This window comes from Martes martes (assembly GCF_963455335.1).
Source record: "Martes martes genome assembly, chromosome: X".
NCBI classification, from domain to species: Eukaryota; Metazoa; Chordata; class Mammalia; order Carnivora; family Mustelidae; genus Martes; species Martes martes.
In genome coordinates, this window is record NC_137897.1 from 22,757,864 (window position 1) to 22,784,043 (window position 26,180).

Sequence of the window (26,180 nt, forward strand, 5' to 3'; positions counted from 1 at the left end):
ATTCTCAGTCCTTATTTTAGTTTGACCTGTCAGAAGCAGTTGATCATCCACTTCTTTGATAGACTGTTTTCACTTGTCTTTCAGGAACCATACTTTTGTTTCCTTCCAAAATCATTGGTTACTCCTTCTCAGTCTCCTTTGCTGATTTTGTCTCCTCTTCTAGATCTCATAATGATGGAAGAAGCCAGACACATCCCTTGCTCCTCTCCTCGACTTACTGCCTTTGTCATTTCATTCAATATTGTGGTTTTAGGCACTACTGCTGACACCTGGTTAATTGATACTCCCATTAAGAGGAGTTCCCAACTCCTCTCCCAAATTCCACATCTGTACATCTAATTCCTTCCTTGGTGTTCTTACTTGAGGACCAGCAGACACTTGAAATTTAAAATGTCCAAAAGCTTTGCAGCTGATATTTCCCTCAAAACTAGTTCCACTCACACCCTCCCAGTTATTTAGGATACTTTGGAGTCCCAGTTTATTTAGGATATTTAGGATAAATATCCTCCCAATTATTTAGGATAAATACTTTATCCTTAGGATAATCCTTAAGATAAATACTTTAGAGTCATTCTTTACTCTTCTTATTCTGTCGTGCTCCACATGTCCTTATATTCTGTTGGCTTGGCTTGACTTCCATAGTAGATCCAAATAGTGATAACTTTTTCTACCTCGACTGCTATGAGCACACTCTAAATCACTCTAGGATTACTGTGGTGATAGCTGGTCTACTTGCTTTTGTTCTTCCCTCCTTACCTGTTCTCAACACAGAAGCCAAATGTCAGTAAAATGATGTCAGTCCTTACAAATGCACATTTAAGCAAGATATATACCTGCTATAGACTTTGAACATAAGCTATTACTTTCATTTGCTAATTGAACAGGCATAGCTCTACTTGAAAGGTACCACAACATTGAGTGTGGCTGTCCTTGATTGGAATGTCTTTGCTTGATCTCCTTCAACATTGCCTTTCCATTAAGCTCTGCCTTACCTATGAAGTTTTCCTTTCATGATCATTCTTGCCCACAGTGATTTCCAGTTCCTCAGAACTAGTGTTGCACTTATTTTCTCTGCTATACAATTTAACCATTACTTTTATATTAAGTCTCATTGTTTAATATGAATAAGATCTGTTTCCTCAGCTAGCTTGCTAAAAATATTGAAGGGCAGAAGTCTTATGCTTTCTGGCAAAGCCATGTAAGTGTTCATGCCCCTATTTATCAGAGTATTTTTAGTTAGAAGTAATTTTTCAAGAAATTTCATCAGATTCTTTGGGAGAAAGACAAAGCAAGCTCAACTAAATAGTCTCCCAAACAAATTGTAACGCATGATAGTCAACTATCTCAAAATGGAATTTTGTAGAATTAATGATTTAAAGAATTTTCTCTTTCATGTCTCCTTCCTTATGGGCTAGCAGTGTGGAATATCAAGTTATTTTCTTCTTGGACTTAATAAATACTAGCTATGTGTTATCCATAGAACAATATGCCCTTTTATGCTTTTCAGCAATATAAGGTGTCACATGGCAAGAAAACATTCACATGTTTACTGAAACAAATCATCAAACTGGAAAGAAGTGATGCCAATTACAGTGTGTACAATTCTTGTTTTTTAAAATGGTGCCTCTTAGAGGAGATTCATGAAAAGATTTGGTTGCCTTCCAACACTTTACTACTTATCTTTCAATTTGCATAGACCATTTTCTACAGATGCACAGAACACATGTATATTAAACATTAAAATGTCTTAATTTATGTCCCAAACTTATAAAACCAAATAAAGTCTGCACTAATGGTGGACCTTTAACTTTTCCCATTGTGCTTAATGACCATCCCTATTAAGTCTACCGGTATGATTTTTCAGTATCTCAGGAGCACAAACCATCCTCTGGAGAAAAATAGATAATACGAGCTCATTGTGCTTGTATTGTCTATTTGTATTGTCTAATTGTGCTGGAGGAGGTCAGGTTATATTTTCTTTTATAGAATAGGGAGAAATTTTTAGTTTTTTGAAATATTTTTTTTCTTTCAGGAGAGTTTTGCACAGCTAATACTTTGTGATAAATGTTCACCAGAGGATTTTCTTAATTCTTCTTTTACAAATTTATGGGTTCTTCTGTCCTCCTAACTTCTTTCAATATTGTGAAAAATTCGTTTTATGAAATATTTAACCAAAGAGACCTGGATGTTTAGAGAAATTGAGGAGATGTAAAGGGGTCACTGAGCCCTCAGTGCCTCTGGTATCTTTTCATTTCTCTAAATATTGAGAAAAAAATTAAGCAGTAATAATGTGCAAAGTCAACATGTTAACTTTTTTAATGTAGAGATTCTTAGGTGTAATATGTGATTTCTTCTTAAGTTTTTCTTTTTTTACTACAAAATGTAATACTGAAACTGATGTACAACTCCTCCATTATAAAACAGTTTTTTATTCAATTAACGTACAATTATATTAGTTTCAGGCATATAGTATAATGATTCAGCAATTCTATATATTTCTCAGTGCTCATCAAGGTAAGTGTACTCTTTATCCCTTTTAATTATTTCACCCATTCTTCCACCCACCTCCCTTCTGACAACTCCCATTTTGTTCTATATATTTAAGTCTGTTTGTCTCTTTTTTCTTTGTTTCTTAAATTCCCTGTAGGAGTGACATAATATGGTATTTTCCTTTCTCTTACTTCGCTTGATATAATACCCTCTAGGGCCATCCATGTTGTAACAAATGTTAAGATTTCATTCTTCTTTATGGCTGAGTTATAATTCATTCTATGTACTTACCAGATCATCTCTATATCCATTCATATATTGATGGTCACTTTGGTTGCTTCCATATCGTGGCACTTGTAAATAATGCTGCAGTAAACATTGGGATGCATATACATCTTTTTGAATTCCTGTTTCCATTTTCTGGGAGTAAATATTCAGTAGTGGAACTGCTGGATCCTATGGTAATTCTCTTATTAATTTTTTGAGAAACCTTTATACTGTTTTTCACAGTGGTTGCACCAATTTGTATTCCCAACAGGGCATGAGGGTTCCTTTTTCTTTATATCTTCACCAACACTTACTATTTTTGTGTGTTTTTTTTTTTAATTTTATCCATTCTGACTAGTGTGAAGTGCTGTTTCATTGTGGTTTTGATTTGCATTTCCTTGATGATGAGTGGTATTGAATGTGTTTTTATGTGTTTGTTGGCCATCTATATGTCTTCTTGGGAAAAATGATACTTCAGGTCCTCTGCTGATTTTTAAGTGAATTATTTTTGTTGTTGACTTGTATGAGTTTTCCATATTTTTGGCAATTAACCCATTAATTGGATGTATTATTTGCACATACCTTCTCCAATTCACTAGGTTGCCTTTCAATTTGTTGATGACTTGCTTTCCTGTGCAGAAGCTGTTTATTTTGGTCTAGTCCTAATAGTTTAATTTTGCTTTTGTCTTTCTTGCCAGAAGAGACATATCTAGAAAAAGGTACCCACAGGCAGTGTCAAAAAAGGACTGCCTCTGTTTTCTTCTAGGAATTTTATAGTTTCAAGTTTCACGTTAAGTATTTCATTCATTTTGTTTTTATTTTTGTGTATGGTGTAAGAAAGTGGTCCAGTTTTAGTCTTCTACATGGAACTGTCCAGTTTTCACAACACCATTTCTGGAAGTGACCGTTTTTTTTCCCCCAGTGTATATTTTTGGCTCCTTTGTCATAGATTAATTGACCATAAAAGCATAGTTTTCTTTCTGGACTCTCTATTCCACTGACTTGTGTGTCTGTTTTTGTGCTAGTAGCATACTGTTCTGAGTGCTACAGCTTTGTAGTGTATCTTCAAATCTGGAAATGTGATAGCTCCATTTTACTTCTCCTTTTTCAAGATTGCTTTGGCTATTTGGGATCTTTTGTGGTTCCATACAAATTTTAGAATTACCTGTTCTGGTTCTATGAAAACTGATGTTGGTATTTTGATAGGGATTGCAGTAAATCTGTAGATTGCTTTGAGTAATACTGACATTGGAACAGTACTTGTTCTTCCAATCCGTGAGCATACATCCGAGCAGGATGGCTGTCGTTCTCTAAAGTGGCCAAAGACAATCTCGCTGAGAAGGAGTTATATTTTGTACCTTGAAGTACTTATCGAAACAGGCTTCACAAACCTTGAAGTCTATGCAAATATTTTAGATGGGTAAACAGACTCTAGTAAAACAGTTTGCCAAGGGATTGCTTATCTCATTTTGTTCAAAGAAGGCAAAATGAAGATCTGTAACTTGGGATATAAAGTAGAACATAGTCACATTCAGTCTTGAAGTTTTTACCTCAACTCAGCAAATAGGTTCTTTGTTTTTTGCCCTGCCTTATAGTTATTCTGTGTCCTTTACCTTTTTTAGCACAAACCAAGGAAACTTTTCAACAGAGTTCTGGAATAAACAAAGAATTTTGGTTCAAATGTCTGTTTGATAATTTCTCTTTAGTTAAAGCTGATTTTATTCTTCATGAGAGATTCATAGTTGTGAATTCCTATTTTCCCATCTTAAATAGGGGTTTATATTCTTTGTTTCTAAAATGGGGATAGAATATCTGGTCAGAATATTCAGACAGAAATTCATTTGGTGAATGTGAACAATTAGCTTGGGCAGTAGTAATGGCAAATTTCAGTTCTCTTTACAGAGACTGGCAGAAAATCTCACTGGGACATGATGGAAAAGCAAAATTTAGAAATATGGAAGACTATTCTTGTGAGAAGAATATAGCTAACAACTAGCTGAAAATGGTTGAATTAGGATATATCAGACAAACAAATTAAAATGCCAGTAGAAGACCCTGAAATCCATTACTGACTTCTTAAAGCTAATTCTGGGCAAGATTGCAGCCAAATACAGGATCACTATTAATGCTGTGTAGTACAAGGCCTGGGCAGATAGAAACAGTAGATTCTCAGTTCAGATTCAGTGGATGTTAAGTACCTGTGTATGTTAACACTGAATTTGATGTAAGGAATGGAAAGATAAAATGTGTTTTCCTAATTTTACTTCCTATGGTCCTCAATGGAAAGCTTTCAGAGTTCCACTCTCAAATTTTATTTGGAGGTAGTCAAATTAGGTGGACTCCATTATGTATTGGAATACAGAATGGTGTTCTAGAATTAATTGATGGAGTCCATCTGAGTCTTCTTTGGAGAATAAGAGTAAGAGAAATATTGTACATTCTTTGCCAAGAAGTGTACAGTGTATATTACAAATGGCTGTTACCGTAAAGAAGAGTAAACACAAACACAATTTAAATGACAGAGGCAACTTGAAGAGTGGCAAGACCATACCAATGCCAGAATACCTAGATTCTTTTGTTTCTTCAGCTATTACTTAATCTTTAGGAACCTAATTTCTTTGTCTATAAAAGGGATACTATAATCCCTTTACTGAAAGGTTTCAGTATAAATCAAGTACAATAAAACACATTACAAATCACTGTAATCTGTAAAGTACTGTTCCTGAGAAGAATATAATTATTAATGGAGGATTGTAACTGTTTATGTGTGATTCCTGTTTTATCCTTGATGTACCTTTCAAAATACTGCTCAATTTGTCCTTCCCTTTTCAGCCTGAGGAAGCTCCTGAAAGGTGTAACGAATTTATATCTTCTGATATACTTATGACAGATAGATAGGAGTAATTCAGTAGTAGTTAGTTGTCTCTGTGCTGTTGGGTTTTAAAAAAAAAAAGCTTACATACATTCAGTATTCCAGGCCCTAATTAAAAACTTTACCTATATTAACTTTTTTAATCTGCATGGCAATCCTATGATGTGGCAGCTGAGACCTGGAGATGTTAGGTAATTTGCCCAAGGTCACGCAGATAGTAAATTGTATATGCAGGATACGAACCCATGGCAGGGGAAAAGCAGATTGTATAAGGAGGTGAATCAAGACAGTTTTTTTTTTTTTTTTGACAGACAGAGATCACAAGTAGGCAGAGAGGCAGACAGAGAGAAAGGGGGAAGCAAGCTCCCCGCTGAGCAGAGAGCCCGATGTGGGGCTCGATCCCAGCACCCTGGGATCATGACCTGAGCCGAAGGCAGAGGCTTTAACCCACTGAGCCACCCAGGCGCCCCCCCCCCTTTTTTTTAAGGACGTGTGAAGTTGGACAAAGTTAATAGTCTTGCGCGTGTAGATGTTAAGAAAGTAACTGGCTGTGTGAGATTGGAGTTCAGGATAGCATTATTTTGGAAATATAAATGGCAGGGGAGTCATCAGCCTAAAGATGCTGTTAAGAGTTGTGGACAAATGCCATTACCAAGGGAGAAAAGGTAGAGAGCAGACTGGTAATGGGAGGTAGAGAATTCTTGCCATGAAATATCTTAGAAATAAACTGGAAAACACAGTGCTTACACAAAACCATTGCATTTCTACATCTGTAACTAAAAGAAAAATTAGAGTTGGGAATAATCCAGTAAATTATAAAGTGGACTGAACATGTTGGGGGAGAAAACTTCCATACTATGACAAATTTAATTAGCAATAATCATGCCTTGGATAAACCTTGTTGGCTATGATACTGCCACTGCGCAAAGCTACTATGACAAATTTAAAGGAAACCCTCTTTTAAAAAAAATGATGTGAAGAGAATATATGATCCAAGCAAATCAAATAAAAAATTGTGTGAGAAAGGTCTAAACATTCTTATTTACCAAAGTCAGAATACTAGAACTAAGAGGCACTTCCTGAGGCTTGAAAGAATTACATTGAGGACAAAATAAACGGAACTTCTTTCTTAGTCAGTGGATAGTAAATTTTTGAAACTCTTTACAAGTGACAAATAGGTTTCTACCAGTGGTAGAATAGGTTGAAAATGTGCAGTTGATGGACAATGGAAATACCAAAGGTTGTTTAAGGAAATGGAATATTTCAGTGAATGGTACAGGTCTGTTCATTTAATTTTGATATCCTATTTCCTAACCTGCTTTTCTAAGAAAAATAATTTCAAGCCAATGATTGGAGTAGAAGAGATATAGTCTGATAGAATTTGGCTTTTTTTCTGTTGGACAAAAGTTTTATAAGTGAATATTCTTGATTGATTAGTTTTCTTAAAACAATTATACCTGGTATATATATGATAAATAGAAGTTCATCTCACTATGATTTGTACATATTAGTACCTTAATTTGTTAATCAATGAATAATTAACATCTGGAAACTAATCACTTTCTAAGTTGTATCTTATTCATGGGAATATAATTATTTTTCTAAATTTCAGGATTTTTAGAGTTTCTAGATATCATACGGTACCCTCACTTAAGAAGGGAAGATCAAGATAAGGAAATTTTGTGAATTGCCCAGGGTCTCACAGTTTCTAAATTGCAAAGCTGAAACTAAAATGCCTTAATTCAGCAAGAAAAACACAATTAGACAAGTAGAACTGTATCTGGAAAGGTTTTGCATAGCAAAGGAAACAGTCAACAATGAGAAGGCATCCTGTAGAATGGGAGAAAATATTTGTAAATAATTTATCTGATAAGGGACTAATATCTATAACATACACAGAGTTCCTGTAAGTGAACAGCAAAAATAAAACAACCCAATTAAAAATGAGGAAAAGATTTTAATTGATATTTCTCCAAAGAAAACTTAGAAATGGCCAACTTCATTAATGTTCAGCATCACTAATCATGAGGGACATGCAAATCAGTCATAATGAATTCACTCACACCTGTGAGGTAGCTATTATTTTTTAAAAAAAGCATTGGTGTGTATGTGGAGAAATTTAAACCCTTATATTTTGTTGGTGGAGATTCATGTTATGGAATACAGTATGGTGGGTCCACACAGACACACATATACAGAAGCACACACTGGAATATCATTCAGCCTTAAAAAGGAAGAAGTCCTGCCATATGTGACAACATGGATTTATAGGGAGGGTGTTACGCTAAGTGAAATAAGCCAGCCCCCAAACAAATACTTCAGGATTCCTCTTATATCTGGTATCTAAAATAGTCAAATTTCTAGAGTCTTAGAGTAGAATGGTGGTTGCTACGGGCTGGTGGGAAGGGTAAATGGGAAGTTGCTGTTCAATGGGTGTAAAGTTTCAGCTATATAAGGTGAGTAAGTTCTAGAGATCTGTGGTATAACATTGTGCCTAGAATGAACACTATTGTATTGTGCATTTAAAAGATAGATCTCAAATGTTTTTTACCATAGTACTACTAATAAAAAAAGCACATGCATACGTGTACACATATAGGCTATAGGTAACTCTCTCCACAGCTATATCCACAACACTTTGCTGTGGCAGAAACCAGTAGCCTAAGAAAATTTAATGAAAATTAAGAAAATTTGGTGAAAACTCAAATGCATCTGCTGATGGAGCACTTGGTTAAAACATCAGAAGAGAGTAAGCTGTAAGTGATCAGATGCCAATTAATTTTTCCTAGCATGTTCAGATTGTTAAAGCTCAAAAGAAATAATAAACTCATAAAATTATTAGAGCTAAAAAATTTATTTAAGATGACAAAAAGAATGTGCTAATTCTTCACTCCCTGTTTTTTTCATTAGACTTTCTAAGTATGTATTGCTTTCCCATTTGCCACAGTATATAATGGTTCAGCTAAGTTAGTAAATGTGCGAAGGTTTTTGTATAGCTCTTTATACAGTGTATTAATTTTCATAGGTACTATATATTAATTTTAATTTATGTCATATTTGGAGTGTTAGCTTTCATCATAGTCCTTTGTTAAGTTATTCATACTTTTTTTGCTGCTGGGTGATGGAATGAGTTATTTCTACACACTTATCCAGACAGTTGTTCCTATACTTAGAAAGGAAAAGCTAAACATTTTCTGTTTAGTTTAAATAACTAAGTGGCAGAAACTTTACAAGATGATACATATATTTAGATTATTAAGTATATTGACTTAAGACAAATCAGTTTAGAAGTGGTTATGTACATAGGAGAATACTTGTCTTAAGTATTAGTAATACTTGTCTTAAATGAGCCAGCAATACTTTTTAAATATTGAAATATTTCTTGCTTTGCCAGTCTGTAAGTCAGAGGATTGTCTCCTAGCCTGGGGGATGATTTAGAGATAACTCTGCCTCTAGATATACTAGGGGAGTACTCAAGTCTTGCTGTAGACTTCAATTGTGATTCTGTATTACATTATATATTAAGACACTATTTCCACAGGCCTATCAATTTCTTAAAAGTGTGACACTCTCAATTTTTCATTGTTTTCCTTTCACCTGCTTTGCTTTCTTTTTTCTATAGTATGTTTTATTCTCCCAGAGGTCCTTTTGATCCTTAAGTATTTATAGATTTTTTTTATACCACCTTGGTGTATCATTAGCTATATATATGTATATGCATGCCAGTTACTTCTTGGTACTTTTAATCTTTCTTTTAATAAGCTTCTGTAAGAGTTTCCTGTGTATGTTTACTTATTAATTAGCCTGTAGAGTCTCCTACTTAGATAAGTATTTATAAATTTGCTTACACATTTATATCTTAATAGTAAATGTTTCCTTTAAGTTTCCATGTAAAGGAATGTTTGGTCTTTGTTTTTTTAGTCCTTGCTATTTGATTTTTACTTGCTTATAAGTTATATACACATTTATTTCCTTGTGCATTTATTTTTACATCAGGAGATACTCCATTAACATTAGTGTTGTTACAGCTGTAGTTGGAATATAAGGTCCATCAGGAACCATGTCAGGCATGTTTACTTGGTACAAAATCAGTTTTGAATAACTAAATTTTGTGAATAAAAGAAGGGAAGAATAACTTCAGTCTCAACATGTATCTTCAAAAAACTATCTGACTGAAATCCTATTGTGGTCTTCAGCCCAGCCTTTTTTGGCTCCAGCTGCAAAAATGCAAGTGGCTTTTTGGGCATGGTAGAGCAGAAAGGATGCCAAGTGTTGGACCCAAGCAGTTCTTTCAAATCCTGGCCTTGCCGTTTAATGGCTGTATTACCTTAGGCAAGTTCTTTAACTTCTCTTAGCCCAAAGGTTTTTAGTGGGTAAGAAGAGGATAACAGTGTCTTCCCTGCAGGATGATTTTGACAGTTGTGAAAAGAAAATTGCAATGCCCAAAGATGATGCTCATTATATACCGTTAGCTTTTATATTTTACAGTGTGAAATAACTTGTTCCAAACCAGCATGCACATTTTAAAAATAACAAATTTATAAAAATACTGGCTTTAGGAATTGTTCACCATTGCTTAATATTATAATGATATACTTTTTTATATTCTCCCTATATTTTCTTTTGTTTCTGCAATTTTTGTTTCCATATACCAGTTTATTTGTACAACTTCTCCCCCTCTAAAGCATATGAAAATAATCTTCTTAGCTCATGCACTTAATGTTACATCATCAGTTCTATAATAACATGGTATTAGTTGGAGATTGGTCAAAAAAAGATGTGTTGCTCTACAGATTTTAAGCAGTGGAGAGATTTGATGTTAGAATTAATTACCAAACCACATGGAAAGACTAAGGGAATGAAATTCAGGGAAGTGACTCTAATTGTTCATTTGACCACAGTCTTTCAGAGAGTCTGGAAATTCTGTAGCCCACAGGAAACCACCAGCAATTTTCAGCACTGCATGTATCATCAAAGCAGGTGACTTTTAGGGAAATGCCCAGTGGCTGCTGTAAAAATGTCTTACCTGCAGAAACCCACACCTCTGCCTTCCACCGCCCGGGAAGCCATATTAAATCTTCAGCATCTCCTTGGCTTGCAAATCTGATAAAAGATTCTGGAAAATGTGTTAGATACCCAGGCTTCTGGTCCCTGTGATACAGGGAGGGATCATAGCAGGAGGAATGGTTTTGAGTTGCCAAGACATAAGCTGGCAACATTTTTCTGTCTATGACTATGGATTCTTATTCTTATTTCTCAGGCATGCTCTGTTTTGGAATTCTAATCTCCATTCTTCCTGTTATTGAAATAATGATTGTTGAATAAGTAAATACCTTCAAGACAGAGGTTGATTTATGTTTATCATGTATACTACTGTCTCACATCTTTGTCTTTTTTCCTCTCAGAAACTTACCCTCTCCCTGTATGTACACCTATTAAATTTGACTTTCTTTGTTGAAAAAAAATGTCTCTTGACCAGAAGTATGCAAATTATAGCATACAGACTAAATTTGCTGGTTGTTTTGCAAATAATGTTTTACTGGAAAATAGCCATACTCATTTATTTCCATGCTGTTAGTGGTTTTCACACCCAACTCTTCATATTTTCAACAGAAGCCACAAAGCCTACATATTTACTGTCTAGCCCTTTCTAGAAAAAGGTTGCTGACCACTGGTCTAGATAATACATAAGGAAAGGGAACACCACAGGTGGCTTTTCTCCCTTACTTGCCTATTGAATTTCTTTCATGACTAGTTAAATAAATATAGATTTTCTGATCTCATGGGTATATGATGTTACCAAATTATAGATACTTGTGTGGAACTCTGTCCATGATCTCAAGAATTAAAAAAAAAACAACAAAACTGTCATGTATCTAACAGAAATTTGTTTCTTGACCCAAAACAATGAATATGTTCCAAACCTTCCTCCTGTGTTTGGGATTGTTATTTCACTTAAATTCTTCAAATATCTGTTCTCTAGTAATAGTGCACTATGTCATCTTGTTTCTTCTATGGTCTCCTACTAACAGGGCAGCCATATTCTTTCTTAGAACTTACAGTCACGATTGAGTGGCCCCAACGATCTTTGCTTTTTAAGACCTTCCGTAACACATTTTTAAAACTATGATATGCTAGTAAGTCTGTCTTTCCTCCCAGTAATTAGGTGTCAGGTCTTACTAGCAAGTTCATCATGCTGGTTGCTTTTGAGCCATGGAGACAATGTATTAATATCACAGCCTTTTTATCCCTTGTCATCTGAAGATTCACCCACACCTTTCTGTATCTTTTCCAATCTTTGAACTCATTGTTTAAAGAAGAGAGAGTTTGAGAGAGAGGGAAAGGCAAAGAGAGAACTCTGAAAACCTTTTTTTTTATCAGCTATTATCAATTATTTCTTATAGACTATTTCTCCTTCAGCATCTTCAGTTGTCTTCTTTAATCTTGTAAAGCAAATGCTTTCTTCTCGAACATTGTAACTTGTCTCTAGGTTGTGCTTTATTCTTGTATGACCTCTTTGCTCATCACTTTGGCTCTTATTCTACATACTCTGCTCACTTGCTCTTTGATTTCTACTTTTTTGCTCCAATTTTTACAATTTCTTAACCTCTATTTTAAAAAATCTTTTCTCCACCTCATTAAATGCTTCTATGATAGAAATATTCATTTTGTTCTTCAAGGCATTTCAATATTCTCCTTCCCTTGAGTATATTTCTTATGCCATTTTAACTTGCTCCTTCACAGTGTGAACTCTTGAAAGTAAGATAGTTCATTCTTCCTCTTGAATATATATTTTTATTAGATTTTCTCCCTGTTCAATAAGAATTTATTCTCCATCCACACTGTTGAAAATCTACTAATTTTTTTAGTTTGTTACCAAAATATGGGTTTTTACTTTGCATTCCACTGTATTTTCACCTACACATTTATCTAGTCATTCTGAAGACCATCTCCATCTGTATCTGGTCTTGTCATAAATCTGACAGCAGTTATCTAAATATAAAATTTCAAATGCTATATTTTGCAAACTGATTCTAAGTATATTTTGTTGGATAACATGCAGTTACTTTGAGCCCTATTATCTTTTTTCTGGGGCAACACTGAAAGGGACTGAATCAGCAAAGCATAGATATTAAATGCTTCCTTCTTTTATGTTTATTTGGATGTTGAGCAGCTACATGTATAAATGTGATACTGCTCAAACCCCAGTTCATTTACATGATCACATGTCTTCCAGTGTAGATTATCTGTTACTAAATATGTTCACAAATACAAGTCCATGTTGGCATTATTCATGTCCCATTGACTGATACAAAATTAGCTTTAAATTTATATTGTCAAATGTAGTAGCCATTAGCTGCATATGGGCATTTAAAGTAATTAAAATTCATTAAAATTAAAAATTGAATTTTTCAGTTGAACTAGTCATATTTCAAGTGCTGAATAGCCACATGGGTCTAGCACCTGCCACATTGGACAGTGTGGGTATAGAATATTTCCATCAGCATAGGAAGTTTTACCAGATGCTCTAAATAGTTAAGAATGTAGTTCTTGAATTACACTGCATTCCTCCCAATCATACTAAGCTCTCTTTTTGGTACTAAGATTGTGTGAAATTTGATTTCTCTTCTATGAGAATCCATGGGCTGCAACTGTAAACTTTAGTGGTCATTTCTTTCTGTCCTCCCCACCCTGTATTTGTCATTTAATTCAGCTGAATTCCCTTTACTTGTATTCTCCTATCTATCCCCTAGAGCATTTGTTCTCAAACTTGAATACGCATCACAATCACTTGGAAGGTTTATGGTAACACAGATTGAAGCCCCCCTCCTTGTTTCTGATTGCATAAGTCCTAGTTGGGGCCTTATAATTTTCATTTCTGTAGAGTTCCTAGGGGTTAATACTACTAGTCTGGAGGATCCTACTTTGAGAACGGTATCTGGGAAAGCTTCTACTTCCCTCTGTCTGCTTTCCTGTACACAGAGCTGTTCCTCAGTCACCCCTCACACATTTCAGTACTTTTTCTGTAGAATTTATTAATTCCTTACTGTATTTATTTTTTAATTTAATTTTTAAAAATATGTCTTTCCCCCGCAACTTGAAATCCATTTTCTTGAACTGTATCTAAGTCTGCCCATACTCACTGTGTTCTCTTTTCTCTTGCTTCCCTGGGAAACTGTCCCTATTTCATTTGTACAGATGTTTCTTGTTTTCTCTCCTTTTTGCCTTGTATGTGGGGTCTTGAAGGTGGCCCAACAACTGTGCCTTCCTCCCTTTTATTGTGACATGTCCTTGGACATTTAAGTTTTATTTTTTACTAGTGGTTCTCTTTTTAGGAGGCACTGTGGTGTCCCTGCACCCCAGACTGAAACCACATTCCTTAACTGTTCTACACTGAAGTGACCTGGCAAGTGACGGCTATATCATGTCTTCAGCTGTCTTTCATATAGTACCAATAATATCTCTCTGTAACATAATGAAAATCTCTTGGCAGGTGGTCAGCACTCTTCCCACATTGTCACTTTTCTGTTTCACAGTTGTGTTCTACAGCCCAAATCTCCAACTCTCTCCAACCTTTACTAGACTGGCTCCTATTAATCACCTTTTAAAAGCAGTGTCACAGCATTTGTAGTTTGTTCTTAAAGCTCGACCCTTTTTTTTTTACTGTATAGTGTCTAAAGAATTTTTGTTTTCATGCTGAATTGGAACTTACATCAAGCTTTTTTGCTTCCTAGCATTTGAATTACTGCATATGTGTACCCTGGATTCATCCCAATTGAATTAATAAGTGCATCTCAATATTATTTCCTGCTAGACTGTAATGCTCATCTCCTGTGAAGCAACTGTTTAGGATACAGCCTTGTATTGTTAAAGAAGGGCCTCTAGAGTTAGAAAATCTGTTTTATATCCTGCCTTTGCTTTTCATTTTTCTCATCTGCACAATGGGCTAGTATTAGCGTCTCTCTTAAAGAATTGCTAAGAAGAACAGATTAATGAAGATACTAAATACAGTGCTTAGTTCATGCTAAATGGTAATCCTTGGCTATTAATGATATTGTAATATATCTTCCCATGCGAAAAGTTTTTCCTTCCTCCTTTATCTTGCAGAAGATGCAATAGACAAGTTCTTTTGCCTTTTCTTCATCTATCTCAGCTTTTATAACTTTTCTTTTTTTCATAGTCACTTTATGAGTGATACAAAACAGCACAAAGCAATTACAAAATAAAACACAAACATAACAACAAACATCTTAGCACTTGCTAATTCCTGTGGTTCCAAATGTTCTTAAAGTCTTGTTCTTTATAACACCTTGATTTCTTTCCAGCCTGCATGTCACACCAGCTTGGGTTGTTGACTACTCTTTTCTCTGCAGTAATTAAGTGAAGAAGTTAGAGTAGGAATTACTTTATCTCTTTGACAAATTTGGAAAGTAAGGCCCAGACAGACAGACATGAGTTTGCAATGATGGCATAGTCATAGGGTATTAAAAAAGGCTGCTATTCAGAGATTTCTAAGTGGTGCACTTCAGCTTGAAGGGGTGCCTCCACTTCGAAGACATCACTGATTTGTTTGTATGTTAAAACGGTTTCCAGCAGTGTCTTGACAAGAGGTTCCTATTTCCAGTTTGTCCAGAGGTGCCACAGAAGCTCTTATTGGGCCTGAAAACTGAATACACATAGGCTGCTTTATAGTTCGTTCGTTCTTCACCATTCCACACAATTAGATTACTATTTTCCTTTTTCTCATTCCTGGTATCCTCTTACCTTTTTATCAGTCTTTTTCCCTCTCAACAGCCCACTTGTTTTTCTTTCTTTTAAAAAATTATTATTATTTTTGGGCACCTGGGTGGCTCAGTAGGTTGGGCGTCTGCCTTTGGCTCAGGTCGTGATCCCGGGGTCCTGGGATCGAGTTCCACATTGGATTCCCTGCTTCACGGAGAGTCTGCTTCTCCCTCTACCCCATCCTCCACTTGTGTTCATTCTCTCTCTCTCTCAAATAAATCTTTAAAAATTATTTTTGTTTATTTACTTTTTCATCTAAATTCAATTAGCCAACATTAGTTTCAGATGTAGTGTTCAGTAATTCATCATTTCCATTAACACCCATTGGTCATCACATCAAGTGCCATCCTTAATGCCCATCACTAAATTATCCCATCCCCACACCCACTTCCCCTCCACCAGCCCTCAGTTTGTTTCCCATAGTTAAGAATCTCTCGTGGTTTCTCTTCGTCTCTGATTTCTTTCCATTTTGTTTTCCCTCCCTTTCCCTATGATCCTCTGTGCTGTTTCTTCTATTTCGCATATGAGTGAAACCATATGATAATTTCCTTTCTCTGATTGACTTATTTCACTCAGCATAATACCCACCAGTTCCATCCATGTCAATGTAAATGGTAAGTATTCATCCTTTCTGATGGCTGAGTAATATTCTATTGTATGTTTGTGTATATGTGTGTGTGTGTGTGTGTGTGTATGTGTGTGTGTATAAAGATGATGTGGTGTATATATGTATATACTACATTGTCTTTATCCATTCATCTGTCGATGGACATCTCAGCTCTTTCCACAGTTTGACTGTTGTGGACATTGCTGCTGTTAACATTGGAGTACAGGTGCCCCTTTGGGTCACTACATTTGTATCTTTGGAGTAAATACCACATAGTGCAATTGCTGGGTCATAGAGTAGTTCTATTTTTAACTTCTTGAGGATCCTCCATACCGTTTCCCAGAGTGGCTGCACCAGCTTGCATTCCCACCAACAGGGTAAGAGGGTTCCCCTTTCTCCGCATTCTCGCCAACATCTGTTATTTCCTGACTTGTTAATTGTAGCCATTCTGACCAGTGTAAAGTAGTATCTCATTGTGGTTTTGATTTGTATTTCCTGATGCTGAGTGATGTGGAGCATTTTTTCATGTGTCTGTTGGCCATTTGTATGTCTTCTTTGGAGAAATGTCTGTTGATGTCTTCTCTTCATTTCATGACTGGATTATTTGTCTTTTGGGTGTTGAGTTTGATAAGTTTGTTTATTGATTTTGGATACTAACCCTTTATCTGATATATCATTTGTAAATATCTCCTCCCATCCCATAGGTTGCCTTTTAGTTTTGTTGACTATTTCCTTTACTGTGCAGAGGCTTTTCATCTTGATGAGGTCCCAATAGTTCATTGTTGCTTTTGTTTCCCTTGCCTTTGGAGATGTGTCTAGCAAGGAATTGCTGTGGCCAAGGTCTTAGAGGCTGCTGCCTGTGTTCTTTTTTAGGATTTTGGTGGATTCTGGTCCCACATTTAGGTCTTTCATTAATTTTGAGTTTATTTTTGTGTATGGTTTAAGAAAATGGTCCAGTTTCATTTTTCTGCATATGGCTGTCCAGTTTTCCCAACACCATTTGTTGAAGAGACTCTCTTTTTTCCATTGGATATTCTTTCCTGCTTTGTCAAAGATTAGTTGACCATAGAGTTGAGGGTGCATTTCTGGGATCTCTATTCTGTTCCATGGATCTATGTGTCTGTTTTTGTGCCAGTACCATACTGTCTTGATGATGACAGCTTTGTAATAGAGCTTGACGTCTGGAATTGTGATGTCACCAACTTTGGTTTTCTTTTTCAACATTCCTCTGCCTATTTGGGGTCTTTTCTTGTTCCATACAAATTTTAAGATTATTTGGTCCAGCTCTGTGAAATATGTTGATGGTATTTTGACAGGGATTGCATTGAATGTGTAGACTGCTCTGGGTAGCATAGACATTTTAGCAATATTTCTTCTTTCAATTCACGAGCATGGAACATTTTTTTCCATTTCTTTGTGTCTTCCTAAATTTCTTTCATAAGTGTTCAGCAGCTTTTTGAGTACAGATTCAGGGCCAGATGGCTTCCCAGGGGTACCAAACATTTAAAGAAAAACTAATACTTATTCTTCTGAAGCGGTTTCAAAAATAGAAATGGAAGGAAAGCTTTGAAACGTGTTCTATGAGACCAGCATTACCTCCATCCCTTGATCTGAAAACCAGACAAAGACCCCACCAAAAAGGAGAATTACAGACCAATATCCCTGATGAACATGGATGCCAAAATTCTCATCAAGATACTAGCCAATAGGATCTAAGAGTACATTAAAAGAATTATTCACCATGGCCAAGTGGGATTTATTCCTGGGCTGCAAGGGTGGTTCAACATTCATAAATCAATCATTGTGATACATCACATTAATAAAAGAAAGATAATAATATAATAAAAAAATATGATCCTCTCATCTGATGCAGAAAAAGCATTTGACAAAATACAGCATCTATTCTTGATTAAAACTCTCCACAGTGTAGGGATAGAAGGAATATACCTCAATATAATAAAAGCCATCTACAGAAATCCCACAGCAAATATCATTCTCAATGGAGAAAAACTGAGAGCTTTTCCCCTAAGGTCAGAAACCTGGCAGGGATGCCCACTCTCACCACTCTTGTTCATTATAGTACTAAAAGTCCTAGCTTCAGCAGTCAGACAACAAAAAGAAATAAAAGGCATTCTAATTGGCAAAGAAGTAGTCAAACTCTCACTTTTCACGGATGACCTTATTCTTTATGTGGAAAATCCTATAGACTCTACCCCAAAATTGCTAGAATTCATACAGGAATTCAGCAACATTGCAGGATATAAAATCAGTGAACAGAAACCGGCTGCATTTCTATATGCTAACAGTGAGTTGGTAGAAAGAAATTAAGGAATTGATCCCATTTATAATTGTACTCAAAACCATAGGATACCTGGGAATAAACGTAACCAAAGAGGTAAAGGATCTGTATGCCATTTGTTTTTCTTTTTATCATATATAAAAAATAAGCGTTTTATTACTCATTTGGGACGACAACATGAAAGCATAAAAAGCTATTGAAAAGCCATGTAACCGTTATGGCATGTGATTATGTTGTAGACTATGTGGGATGCCTCATATAAATGGGCCATATAAATGGGAAGATAAAATTGAAGGAGTTTATTTGGTAATATGAGATAGCTAGACAGAAGATGAAAATGACACAGGCTACCACAATTGTTATTGTAGGAAACACTGAGAACCTGGGTTGGTGTACCACAAATTAATAATGGAGATGATCTGGTTTATAAAAGGGGCTCACAGAAGTTAATTGCAAATGTACATGGTTGGTTGCCTATAAGAAAGCAAGGGGAATAAAAATGAGTTGAGGTAACTGGGATCATGATGGTGCCTTGAGGAGAAATAGAAGAAAAAATAATAAGAGAAAACAAATTTTAGAGGAAAATAGTTGAAAAGAGCTGGACTTAGAATAGCAATTTCATTTAGGTGATAGAAGGATGGGACAGGAAATTGGGGGTAAAAAAGGCGATGGCTCCATAGAAATGCTTTTGAAAGATATCAAGGGGGTACTGTTTTCTAAGAGCAAAAGAGAGAGAGGCTAGTATTGTCAGAGTGCCACAGATAAGGGACTTCCTGCAGGGTAAGTATTAGGAGGTTGACTAGCAGGCACATGATTTAGAAACAGGTTCTCAAGAAAAAAGAAATTCTCAGGATTGTTGACTGATGCTCATAAATTAAAATGAGAACTATTGTAAGTATAATCTGTGTTTTTGTTGGTGATTTGTCAAACTTTATTTTTACTCTATCTTGCTGTTTTTATCAATCAAAACCCCCATGAGAGCTTCTTATTTAAAGCGAACCCACTGAAAACATCTTTTTAAATCTCTTGTCTTAGATTCCCAGATGCCTCCTTTTTCTAACCTGACCTCTTTCTATGAAATAAGTTTGATTTAAAATTAGTGCCTTTTACTCTCTAAGTATAAAAATATACTTTCTTCTTATTCTTACTGAATTTTCTGTTTGTTTGTTGGCACATCACAAGGTTTTATCAGCACCTCATTACCTCCTGCAGGGAAGGAGCTCTGGATGCAGTGCTCTCTGTCTTCAGTTAAAAATGAGGACAGAGCATAAGTTGAGATAATTTGAGCATCAGTGAGAGTAAGAACCACATTGACTGAGACATATCAGGTATTCAGAAACTCATGTGTTCATGAACTTAATAAAGATACCTCGTTAGTATCGTTGGAGGTAACTAGGACCCCAGTTCATTTTAAAGAGAGTCACAGGAAAAGAAACACACATTTGACCTGCCATTTCTGTACTAATTGTATATCAGACTAACCACATTGGAAATGAGGAAAATTTATTTTTGAATAATAATAAATAAATATGAATTTTGATTGCAGAAGACCTGAGAATATCCCTATTGTGCTGCCCATAATGAAATGATCAACAAACATTAAAGGTTAATGGGGTTCTTGAGCATGGAGATAGCAGCCTCAAACCTCCTGAATCATTGATGGGTCTTTGCATCACTAAGGTGGTGCAACCATAAATCAGGGACCCCATGAGGTTTTGCACCAAGGCAGTATTTTTGCCCATTTTTAAGGGACAAATGTCCTTTAGATATTTAAGCCTAGCTTCAATAGCTACCATACCTTTCTCATGAGGAATTAAAAAAATCATTTTCTAAAATTTTAGGACTCAAACTGTTAAAATTATAATTTTTAAAGAGAAAAGTTTTTGTTTTTAAAAACTTGGTTTATTTGGTGAACTTGTAGAATGGGAAATATGAGGTCATATTGAAGAAAAGCCAAACCAACTTCACATGGCTTTAGGAAAGTATGATACTCATTATTATTTAGTGAAAAAAAAAATGCTGTGTTCATAATTTGAATATTAGTATAACCAAATATTTATAAGTCAGAAATGATTAATAATTGGAATCTGACATAATAACTGGTCTGTAAACTCTTAGGATTGGTATCTATCTCCAACTGTTGTGGTTTTTTTCTGGATCATACAGCAGTCCCTAAATAATCACAGAATAAATGAATAGGAAGGAGGTGTTGTTGAGAATTGTCAGATCAGCCAATCAAAAGTCTCAGTTATAGAACATTATACTGTGCAATAAAGAACAAATGTCATTTTAGGTTGGTTAAAGAAAAATGCCTGTGTTTTCCTCAGATCTGGGCAGCACCAACTTTTTATCATCTCATTTGGATGGGTCTACAAAGTAGTAATGTGGGAAATTTCAGGTTAGCCCTGTAAGAATAATTCTTGTAAATAAAGTACCATAAAATATAAAAAAGTCTTTCTTTTGTTGAAATATACTACTGTATGTTCAGAAAAATACAGCTCCCCAATTGTAATTTGAAACAGGAATTTTGTGAATCAGAAAAAGGGAGATAGATAGGTCATACCCTCAACAGTTTTGTTGTGGGAGTTAGTAATACCTGCATATAAATCCTGGCTCTGCCAGTTAATAACAAGTTACTTAACATGCCTAAGCCTCAGTTTTCTCATCTATAAAATGAATTTAATAAGTAGATGTTGGGATAAATGAAAGAAATATGTGAACATCTTAGCATAGTGCTTAATGCATTATAACACTTAAAATGTTTTAACAATTAGGATTAGATTGTATCATTATAATGAACTTGGATGAACTAAAAATTTAAATATGAATAAAATATAGCAAAATCCTATAGAAAACATATGGTTACCAATTGCTGGTCTATGAATGGAAGAAAATATTGTAAGTGAAGGAAGATCTGATAAAAAGCATAGTAGTAAAAACTTATGAGCAAAAAACAGAAAATAATGACTAAATGGAAATACTGTTGCAATGAAAATCAACAAATATTTACATTCATGATATATAATGAACTTTAATGAATCAGTGTGAAAAACTTAGACTAGAAATACAAATGCATGAATGGAAAATTTCATAAGATACAATCATAAAGAAAAAGACAAGAGAAATAACAAAGGACAAATAGCATTCAGAAGAGAATTAATAAAAGAAGAAAAGAGAAGTTTATCTGTGGTTTTACTCCTAATTGATAATCATTTTTAAGTCTGATCGTCTCTTCCAGACATATCCATATACTTGGCCACACACACACACACACACACACACACACGCTCACATACAAGACACATTTTGCATCTTGTGTACATTTTACTTTGTAATAAAGTACATTTTATTTTATTCCAGGATCATTTTTTTGTTGTCTTAAAATAGTTTTCAAAAATATTTTTGGCTCTGTAGAATATTATCATGTCAGTCAGATTTCTGGATGAAGGTTCTTGAAACTCACCTTGAACTAGATTTCAAAAATACAGAATACAGCTTCATGATTCATGTAAGCAAAACAGAGGAAGGACACTATGAAGGAGGACTTAGGGATTATAGAAACAAAGGACTTCAGCATCATCAAGTCACTCTTTTTGGACTTAATTTTTTTGCCAGCTGCAAATTCTTAGTTTTGTTTTTTTTTTCTTTACCCCCCCCCAGGTTAGCAGAGAACATGGACACAAATGACTCTAGTCTGTTGTCCTTATGACTTTATATTCAAGGAAGGAAAGACTTCCCCTTCTTCTCTAATTAGATGGATTCCAGGGAAGACGTCTGTTGGACATTTGGGTTACTTATTCCCGGACCACTGATGTGGCCAGGGATATGTGATAAGTAGCCCGGATGGTATCAGTCTAAGGACGAACTATGAAGGTCTGTTATGAAGACAGTAGAAGGATACTGGGTGGACAAAAGCAATGATGGTCATTATATGAATATCCCATAATTTACTGAGCCTTTTCTATACTGATGGACATGCAGGTTTTTAAAAACATTTGATGTTAAAATTAAGGCTGTGATGATGGTCCTAGTTCATGAGCTTTGTTGAAATTTTTATTGATTTATTTTTCAGAATGTATTTACTAGAATTGAAATTATTTTATTCAATCACATGTACCTCTTTGAGGCTATTAATACATAGATTAGAATCATATTTTTCATGCACTTAACTTACACAAATTTAACTATGTCTAATCAGAAATAAACAGAGAAAAGAGAAATCAAGAAAGCAGTAATAGAGAAAGTGAGAGATAACAAGAGTGAGAAGAGTAAAGTCTAGTTCAATAGCTGGGCTATACCTATGTTGTTAATGACCTTACTCTTGGAAAGAAGCAGCATGAGCTAGGATTCTCTAGTTTTGTGTTATCTCAGTTTTCACTGGTGTGCCTCTCACTTTGTGAGATTGGTCCTAGTTGAGTTTCATTCTAGTGATTAAAGTTAGATTTTCTTTTTTTTGTACAACATGGATCCTAAACACATGCCAACCACTTCATCTACTACTATGCCACCGAAAGGAACAGCAATCTGTTCAATACTAGAGGAAAACCTGGCTGACTTCTTATCAATTCTGTATACTATATATTTTTGATAATGTAAGTGGTTTCTCAAGGATAATTTCGAGTATGCCTGATTTTCACCTTCCACAGCAGCTTTAAAGCTACCCTTCAAGTAAGATGCAGCTCTGCTATTTTGTGACATTATTGTTATCAGATGATTTATGCCCATCAGATGATTCACTCTATCCTTTCCTGCTTTGTCTACAAGCTCTCTAAAGTTGGCTTCAAAAATAGCTAATTAATAGAAAAAGAACTGGTTAATATAATTAACAAATACAAAGCTTGCCATCTACATTTCATTTTTATGAAATATAGCATATCACAATTTTACTTTGGTAACATGGAAAATAAAATTTCTTATCTCTTCTTACTTAGAAGCCTAGAACCAATATAGTCATCAGAACTGATTGATTTTTTTTATAGGGATCAGATACTGAGAAATATTCCAGCATCTTATGTTGTGTTAGAATGGTTTAAAAAATCTAGGAAAGGTCTCTTCTTTAGTGTATTGTATTAATCTACTTAAACTTAGTTCATGTCCACCAAGATCCTTCTAGTGTGCTGGAAATTTTAGTATAATTTAATTCCCAAAGTCAAATTTGATTCCATTATTATGTTTCCTTAAAGATTTAATAAACTTTGGAAAGGTAATTACTTGACATTGCAAACAACTGATGCTTCAATCATGTGGGTATCAGTTATATGATGAAAATACTTATGTAAACTGGCACACTCTAAAGTAGTATTTAGTAGCCATTCTTTCTATTTGGTAATGTTAGTTTGCCTTCCTATAAAATTTTTTGTATGGTCCCTAGTATGATCTTAACATTGAAGTTACAACATTAGGATATCTGGTTCATTTGTAGATGACTCTAATAAGGTAATTATTTGTGGAGATAAGGTGAGCCTACTTAAGTATATTTAATGATCTAAAGTAACATAATAATTCCTTGTATTTGATACTTTATTAAAGTAGGAGAGATGTAGGTACTGATTTAATTTTAAAGTAATGTATGCTCTTTTTTAGTTTACCCATAAATATCAGATGTTTAACAAAGCACACAGTTCACTAAAGTTGAATTAAATAAAATGACAAAAGTGACAGAGTTTTGCCTTTAAAAAAGATAAGGAAGATAAGGAAGAAACCGTTTTTTCCTCCACCCCATTTCACCTGTTCATCTCTCACTCACCAAATACACCTACCTTCTCAACAATCATCCAAGTAAGAAAAGGATATTTCTCTTTATGGTAGACGAGTGTGACATTGAGTTAGGACTTACTTCTAAATAGAGGTCTACATTTGTTACATTGATGATAAATTAAAAGGTGAATATGGGCAGAAGGAAGCCTTTAATGGAGGAAAAGTGGGTCAACACCTTGACGAAAAGCAAGGGACATGGAGCTTTCTTAACTGATACAGGGAAATTTCATGAATGACTCAATTTCAGAAAGACTTTTTACGACTTCTCAGAAAATAATAAATGCTGGTAACAACCAATACATACTAGTGTTTACCAAGTGCCAGAAACTATTTATGTACTTGTTAACTCCTTTAATCTCCACAGTAGCCCTCTGAGATAGGTTCGAAGGAAGAAGATAGCCCCAAAGTCTTGAAAGTGAGCTTTTTCTCTAAATTTTATGGAAGGGGGAGGTTTTTTGAGAAAGGCATGTGTAGTGTCAGAGCTAGAGAAACCATTGTTGAAATCTGAAGTTTGTTGCTGAGGGAAATAAAATACCTCATTTTGCAGTGAAGGGGAGAACATAGTGTGTGGGAAGTTGTTTTGTATTATTTTGTGTGATTTTGATTTCCTCTGAGCTATTGCATAGATTGAAGATAAAGGATTATAATCTATTACAAATTAATTTTCTGATAGATTTGTGGTTTGACATGAATAGAGAAACGTACTCTTATAAAGATATAACCTGTTGAGACAGAAAACTGTCAACTTCTCAGTCATCTCTATTCAAAGAATGACTTTGCAGTACCATGTCCTCAATAATTTTATCTGAAGTCAAGCTGAAAATCAGAGATGTAACTTTCTTACTTCTTAAATTACTACCACAGAGGTAGTTGAGTTAAAAAAAATTATCTAGTAGCTTTCAAGATTGCCACATTCTCCTCACTTATCAAATACAGGCACTTCAGAAGCTGTTGAATATAACTCAGTAATTTACTTACCTAATATTGCACAAATAAACCTTTATCGTAAAGTTTATGGTATTTCTAAAAATCACTTAAACTTTTAGATATGCAAATATGTGAAAAAAACAGTATTTGTCTCGGTCGTGTAGCTATTGGGTAAGCTGTTTGCATGATTTACATTTTCTCTGAAAACTGTTCATCTAAAAAACCAACGTGGTTTGTAGTAAAGGACTAAAATGCTTTTTGAATTCACAAATGGAAAGTCATCCTTAGCATGGTTATATTTCAGTACAGCTTTATTTATGGACACTGAAATTTAAATTTCATATGTTTCATGTGTCACAAAATATTCTTTTTCCCCAAAATTACTTAAAAGTGTAAGAACCATTTTTATCTTTTGGGTCTTATAAACAAGGCAATGGACCAGATGTGGCCTGTGGGCGGTCATTTGCTGACCCTGTGCTCTAACATAGCTTTCCTGTGTTTTTACAATTAAAGTAGTTGTAAATACATAAATGATTTAAGATTGGTCGGACCTTGGTGATTTAATGGTCTTTATGAAGGAAATTTTTAAATAACTTGATGCCATGATTCAAGTTTTTAGAAGAAAATATCAGTGAAATAAATGGAAAGTGCAGCTAATGTTGACAGTACTTAATTAGTACCATTTTCTGGTATTTTCCTTTGATTTTTTAGATAACCTGCAAAGAGAAAGATGTGAATGTAATTTGTATATTTGAAAATTAGTGATCTTATACTGACTTTGTGGCAAAAGTGTTGGTAATTTCATATAAGCTCTATCTTCATATTGAAAAGTACCATGGAATTGTAGCTAATTTTTTTTTTTGAACAGTCAAGATTCTCTAGAATATAATTTGAAAAACATAGGAGCAAGTTTATTAGTTTCTCTTTTTCCCTATCTTCTTTTATAGCATACTTGAGGAAAATTGAAATAAAGGTGTTTAAAACTGTTGAGAAAATTAGAAGTTGGGGTATGTAGGTGAAACTCCCGTTAGAAAGGATTTCTGCATATTTCTTTGGAAGGGAAGATCTCACCACTATGCTGTACCATCTTTGTACCCAGTAGCAAAACAAATACGTGTAGATAAATTTTTTAATGAAAAATCTTAATAATCTAGGACTTTTTGTGATTCTTGACCAAA